Below are 6,200 nucleotides of genomic sequence, written 5' to 3'. Positions count from 1 at the left end.
AGATTTTATTTAAAACCCCAATTCCAGGTTTGGTTGGCTGGTTGTATGTCCTTGTAATAAAGAGTCTGTGGATTCAATGTTAACTGCCATTTTAGTCTTCTACTACTGGCATGCACCCCATGAACCTTTCATGCCAGGCTTCTATATTCGCTGGACCTACCACACCTGTCTGGTTATCAATTTTTCTTCCCTGTTATATCCATTTTTTTTTCTTTTTCTTTTTTCAAAAATAGTATTATAAAAATTATTGAAAAAGATATTTAAACATTTGTTCCCAAAAATTTGAGAAATTATTAAATTTAATACTAATGAAAATAACTAAAAAATTGACTAATCGCAAGATTTATATACAAATAATTTTAATAAGAGAGAAAGATGGGAAAGTAAAAAACAAATTTTCAGGAATTTAATTTAGGAAGGGGCAAAACAGCAAAATGTGGGGAAAAGATGGCGGTCTTTGTCGACCGTCTGACGGCTTCTGTTTCACTGGACCTTTATTCAAAGAAATTGAGCAATAACAAATGTGGCTTCTCCCAATTATAAAAAGAGGAATTCTCTACTAGATCTCATTTCAGGGAATTCAATATCAAGGGGACCCTCATCCATAATGGGCTCTTATTCAATAGGGAAGAAGAAGCGCTCTTATTCAAAGATTCCACCTGCACACGAACCCAGAATGATATGAAATACAACATGAATCTTAATCTCATTCATTCTAGTTAGTTAACTCTAGAGGTTCATGGCAGGAGTCACGAACTGGTTCATTTACAAATATTCTTTCATTTGCTTTTCCAAAGAGATGAGAAACAATTATGTTAGAGATAAATCAAATGTCCAGAACACAACCATGCTATGCTATTCACTCTGCTACCTTGAACATTCTGGGAATTAACCTCCAATAACATTACAGCAACATAATCCACCCAACAACATTACAACAACATAATCATATTTCTACTGCACAAAACGTCATTCTCGACCTTCTTACCTTTATCCTTCCCATGCTTCTTGACCTCATCGAGTTTAAGTTCCAGAATAAGCCAAACTCTGCATTTCAAGCCCACCCCATAACCACCAAGGTGGCTGCTGTTAGCTTATTAGCATTTGTCTTGGCATTCGGAACTGAGTTCACCTTCCATTTTTATTCTGCTGCTCTCCTCTGTACTGCCTTGGTGGTTTCTGGTTCCCTCTCACTGGCTTTCTTGGCATCACTATTGTTCCCGGATGCATGATGACGACCCATTCTATATGATGTAAAAAGACGCATAATTTCAAACATTTGGGAGCCAGGTACAGGTAAAAGGTGATTTTGGAACTCCAACCTCTATGACTAACACCTCAAACTTTTCCTCAAATTCTCTTTACCTGCATTATGAAATGCGAAACAGATACACCAGAAAACAATGAATCAGATATCCTGGATATCAGAAAATCCAACATTCTTTGGAAAGGAAAAATTTAAAGCAAATGTATTTTGCTTTACCAATCGAGTCTGCTTTCTCCAATAGGATCAAGGCTCATGGTATCAATTAGCCCATGTCTTCGAAATACTCAACTTACACATCAATTATACAACTAAAAGAAAATGAACAACATGACCTAAAGTATAACAGAACATGAATGTAGAACAAAAATTAATTGTTTATTGTAGTTGTTTAAATAATTTCTCCATTTCAACGCCCTTTTCTACACACAACTTTCCCCCTCACTCCTTTTCCACTGAAATCAAAGCCCTTCCATTAGACCAAATCTTTGGAGGACCAACATTGTCCACTGTTCTCTCAGGACCAAAAATTGACTTAATAAAATCACCTTCTCAATGGTCGGATCAATGCCCAATGTCCAAATATTCTTCTGCATGAAGGAAGGAGAGCATGAGCTCCCTAAAACACTTGGAATATGACAGAATTGAGGTTCTGATAATTGTAATTTTGAATCTAAAAATCCAAATGGACAAAGTCCCATGAGATAATTGTTGCACCTAGGCCAAAGGCAACAAACAAGGTCTTATCAACAAAATTCCCTTCATATAATCAAATTCACTAGAATTAAGATACTACATATTCTAGCTTCTCATCTAGTAATTTCCAAATGTGAGACTAACTAGTTAAGGGGTAAAAATGATGGATTTCTCATTTACTTGAGAAGATATGATCTCAATTACAAATTTAGAGTCAATTATAACTTTAGAGTAAGCATTTCCCTAACGCTGATCAGCTTAGAAAAATATTAGTCACATTCTGAATTTAGGGGCATAAGTCTTCTTACTTGAGCTCTTGCTGCCATGGGAAACATCACCTGTGACCTTGACAGGTTTGTGCTTTGATTCCCAGAATACTCCTGAAATTATAAAATGGCATTTTAAATTATTACAAAGAAAAATAACTAAAAACAAGGTTTTACCTAACTCAAGTATATCAATCCTCTTCTAGAAACTTAACTAGTACCTTCCAACTTCAACCATGCACTTTCTTCATTAGGAATACACTTAAAGTTACCAACAAGCTTGATCTTAGCAGCTTCTTGATGCCCAATGAAGAACAAAGGGTTTTATCCCAATCCCAAGACAAAAATGAGAAAAGAGATGGTATGACAAGATTAATCAACTCCCTTTTTCATAGAAAGCATGTTTCTCAACTCAAAATAGGGATAGGTTTTATTAAGATGGATCAATTGAACTTGAGGTTAGATCAAATTACAAATAGAGTAAAAAAGACTAAGCTAAAAAATGGCACTTTCTAACACCCTTGATCTGTTATACAAAATTTAACCAAGGTAACCATAATAAGAAGAGAAAAAAAAAAGAAAGAACAAAAAAAACTGCATTGGTTAAATTTTGTTCATCTACAACCTCAAACCATTTACCTTCACCTCTAACAACCTTGCAAGCACCATTAACTTTGAATAAGTAATTAATCTGAGGGAGATTTTGAAAGAACTGAACTAGGAATATATATATATATATATGTAGGAGTTTTGATCCTGAATTGTCAATCAACTTGAAGCACTCACAGTTTTCATATTTAAATTAAACTAAGTTTTCTATTTCTCAAAAGAATTTTTTGTTAGGTAAAAATGCAAAGCCTTGCATGAAAGGGGACTCCTCAGATTTGGCTAGAGAAAAACACCCTTGTCGTTAGGTCTTAGTCCTGATCTTTTGTTGTATTTTTGTCTTTTCTTTGATGGGGTGCATACAAGAGTCCTTGAACATGGGAGGTTGCACACTCTTTGCCTCTAGCTCACAGTGGTAACATTGAAGCCAAGGAGATTGTGTCAGAATCCCACATCTACTTATAAATCTAATTGAGTCGATCATGAATAAAGATATACAAACATTATAGAGAATATATGGTCCTTGAGGATCATTAAGGGCTATATACACAAGTAGAAACTCTACATTAAAACAACGTAAATTCTCCTTAGTAATCCAACCTTTAGTGATTAACTTCCTTTCAAATCACTAAGGTTATGTTTGTGTAAGCAAAGAAAAAAATACTAAGGCTATGTTTGATTTCTGAAAAGTACTAAGCATCAATTCCTTTACGTATTTAATTATATAGCCAAGACAACAAAAACTAAAATCAGAGTTAATTCCGGCGAAACAGACAAGAAACCTGTGAAATTGCAGCAATAGGTGCTCTATAATGTGTACCCATAGTGGTCGGTGGTTAGGAGTAAAAGTAGAGGGGCTTATTCTCATGTGCATTGTCGCATACCTGTTAATAGTCTCAAGCTTGTCCATGATGCCAATGAAGCCAATCAGCTGGAGGCACAAAACACCATGGTAGTGCAGGGGACGGCAGCACAAGTAGGACGGATTCGACAAGTGTGGAAGATTAACTCAATTCCGAATACCAAGACAAATGCTAAAGCTAGCAACAGCCACCTCGGTGGGTATGGGGTGGGCTTGAAATACAGATCGGACCTATCCATGAGGTCGAGGAGCATAAGAGAAGGGAGAGAATGGGGATAAGGTAGATGGGCATGATTCTGTTACCGTCCATGGTTGATTCCCACAATGTTGATCAAAGCGGCAGGGTGAATAGTCATGAGATTCCATTGTTGTCAAAGATTGATTCCCACGCCATGAATCGATATCATTGGGTTATGGAAACTCGGATCGGATCTGTTCCAAAAAACCCTTTCAAAAAAAAAAAAAAACACTAAATTAGAAACGAGCTGATCTCCTCAACAAAATCAAGGAATGGTAAAGAGTGAGATGGAGACATATTTCAGCAGACAGAAATTTATTCAACCAATAATTTCAGATGGACCTACCCGATCCCCCCCTTTTGCCGTTTTCTCGTAGACCAGGCCTTTCCCTCTCTTCTCCCGTTCTTCTCCCTTCTCTGCTCTCAGGATGTTCGGCTCATATACTCTCATCGATATTCCATATGTATGAGTTTGGGGAAAAGTGAGTTGCCACGTGTATACCCTCGTGACGGTACTATATGTATAGTGCAGATAAAAAGAATAATATAATGATTAAATTGTTTTAAAATTTTCTTTATATTATTATCTTAATTAAAAATAATAAATTTTTTATATATTATTTAATATATCTAATTGTAGACCCCTCATGTTGCACCCGGATGGACAACAGCTTCTTGCAGAAGAGGAGAGGGGGACCAACTTCTTGAGGCGAGCTGCTGGAGACACGTAGTGCAGCAGGTGACTGGAGCCATGGTGGTGGTTGGAGCTCCTGACCTGCTGAGGTGGTGAATAGCGCAACAGGTCCATGACTTGCGGGGGGTGAGCGGAAAGGAGATCTCCAGAGAGGGGGAGGAAAAGAGAGGGAGAACATGAAAAAAACGGAAAGAGGAAGAATTTCGGGCAGCAGTTGAGGGATTGTTTCACAGGGGGGAGCAAGAACGAAAAGGAAGGAGCTTGAAGCCTAGCTGGTGTTGGCTGGTAGAGAGTCCACTTGCAGGTACGCACCTCATGTCTTTCACCTTCCATTATTCTCCTATCCTTCTTGACGTTTTCTTAGTTCTAGTCCAAAACCATTATTTGCCTGCTTTGGTTAAATTTAGTCCTCTGCATACATGCTTTGTTCTTGTTTTCTTTTTTTTCTCTTTGCTTCGTTAATCCCACCCATCTCGAGACCATGGATCCAAGCGCGAAACATAGGTTTGTTTGCCTTAGTTGTTTTGGCTAGTTGGGGCCCTTCTTTTTATTTTCTCGTAGCTTCCTCTCTTTCCCCTGTTTCATATGTCCATCTAAGGGAAGCCGTGCAAAGGATTTAAATCGATAAAAGGGGTTCTGGACCCATTGAACCTGAGGAATCAGTTGCCCAGACGTTTTCTTATCAGAGAGAATGCCAACCCCGAAGTCGAGAATGCCTTAAAGGATCCATACTCGAACCCTGCCCTCCAAGCGGACGTCCCTGGCACTCGAAAGGCTGTTGCCACGCATATCCCCAGCAGTCCCTTTTTGTTCAACAGCCCCATATCTGCACACCCACGTCCCATGCATGGCCGTCACCCTCACCTATCTTCCCCATCACCTCTTTCTCCCTCTAACCGCCATACCCGTCTCCACAAGGACTCCCAAAGCCACCCTTCTGCACGCATGGAGTCCAAGCACGCCTGCTGCCCCTCCTTGCATCTCCTTGATGTGCGCACCACGTCGGCGAGGCGCTTGCTCGCCTCACCAGCCGCTTGCTCGCCTCTCCAGCCGCCATCACTTGCACCAGCCACCTTGACGGCTGCACCTTCTGGTTGCCGCCGAACCGCCTCCACAGCTCCTCTCTCTATCTTGCCGCCGGTGGCGAAGGCTCCCTCTGAGGATGATATTGCGTTTAGAGGGGTGAGCTATGGAGAAGATGAATATTGGGCTTGAGTTTAGAAGTCCAGCCCAAGCATGTAAATGGATGGCTTGAGAAGAAGTGGGTTGTGATGAAGTATGTATTTGTGATGGGTTTAAGCTTGCCCATGGTGACGGGTTTGGGCCTAAATTGGAGCCCAGCCCAGCATATTGGTGGGGAGCCTCATTGCTCCTCAAAACTAACCACTCTCATGGGCCCTACCCATTTCAGGATAGCCCATTTGGCTGTTTCATGTCTAAATAAGTTTTTAAAAAAGAAAAATTTAGTCATTCATTCATTGTTTTTTTTATCTTTTTTTTTTTTTTTACCAACTTAGTTAACTCAAACTTAAAGACGAATTATTATTGTTAATTATATTTTTATCTCGAAATCA

At 39.3% G+C, this 6,200-nt stretch overlaps 1 long non-coding RNA gene across 2 annotated transcripts; it reads right to left on the bottom strand.

Moving 5' to 3' along the window:
- Positions 1–760: 760 nt before the first annotated feature.
- On the bottom strand, positions 761–4,423 carry LOC104881719 (uncharacterized). Of its 2 annotated transcripts, none has more exons than XR_009467832.1 (4): positions 4,279–4,423; positions 2,448–4,141; positions 2,269–2,340; positions 761–1,365 (listed from the first exon to the last, which is right to left on the bottom strand). It is a non-coding gene; the product is annotated as an uncharacterized LOC104881719 (long non-coding RNA). The 2 variants fall into 2 exon arrangements; XR_787673.3 differs by having other exon boundaries at positions 3,717–4,141; positions 4,279–4,412.
- Positions 4,424–6,200: the final 1,777 nt, after the last annotated feature.

Source organism: Vitis vinifera, chromosome 15, assembly GCF_030704535.1.
Source record: "Vitis vinifera cultivar Pinot Noir 40024 chromosome 15, ASM3070453v1".
Lineage (NCBI taxonomy): Eukaryota > Viridiplantae > Streptophyta > Magnoliopsida > Vitales > Vitaceae > Vitis > Vitis vinifera.
The sequence above is the reverse complement of the archived record's forward strand: the minus strand, read 5'-3'. Positions and strand labels throughout refer to the sequence as shown.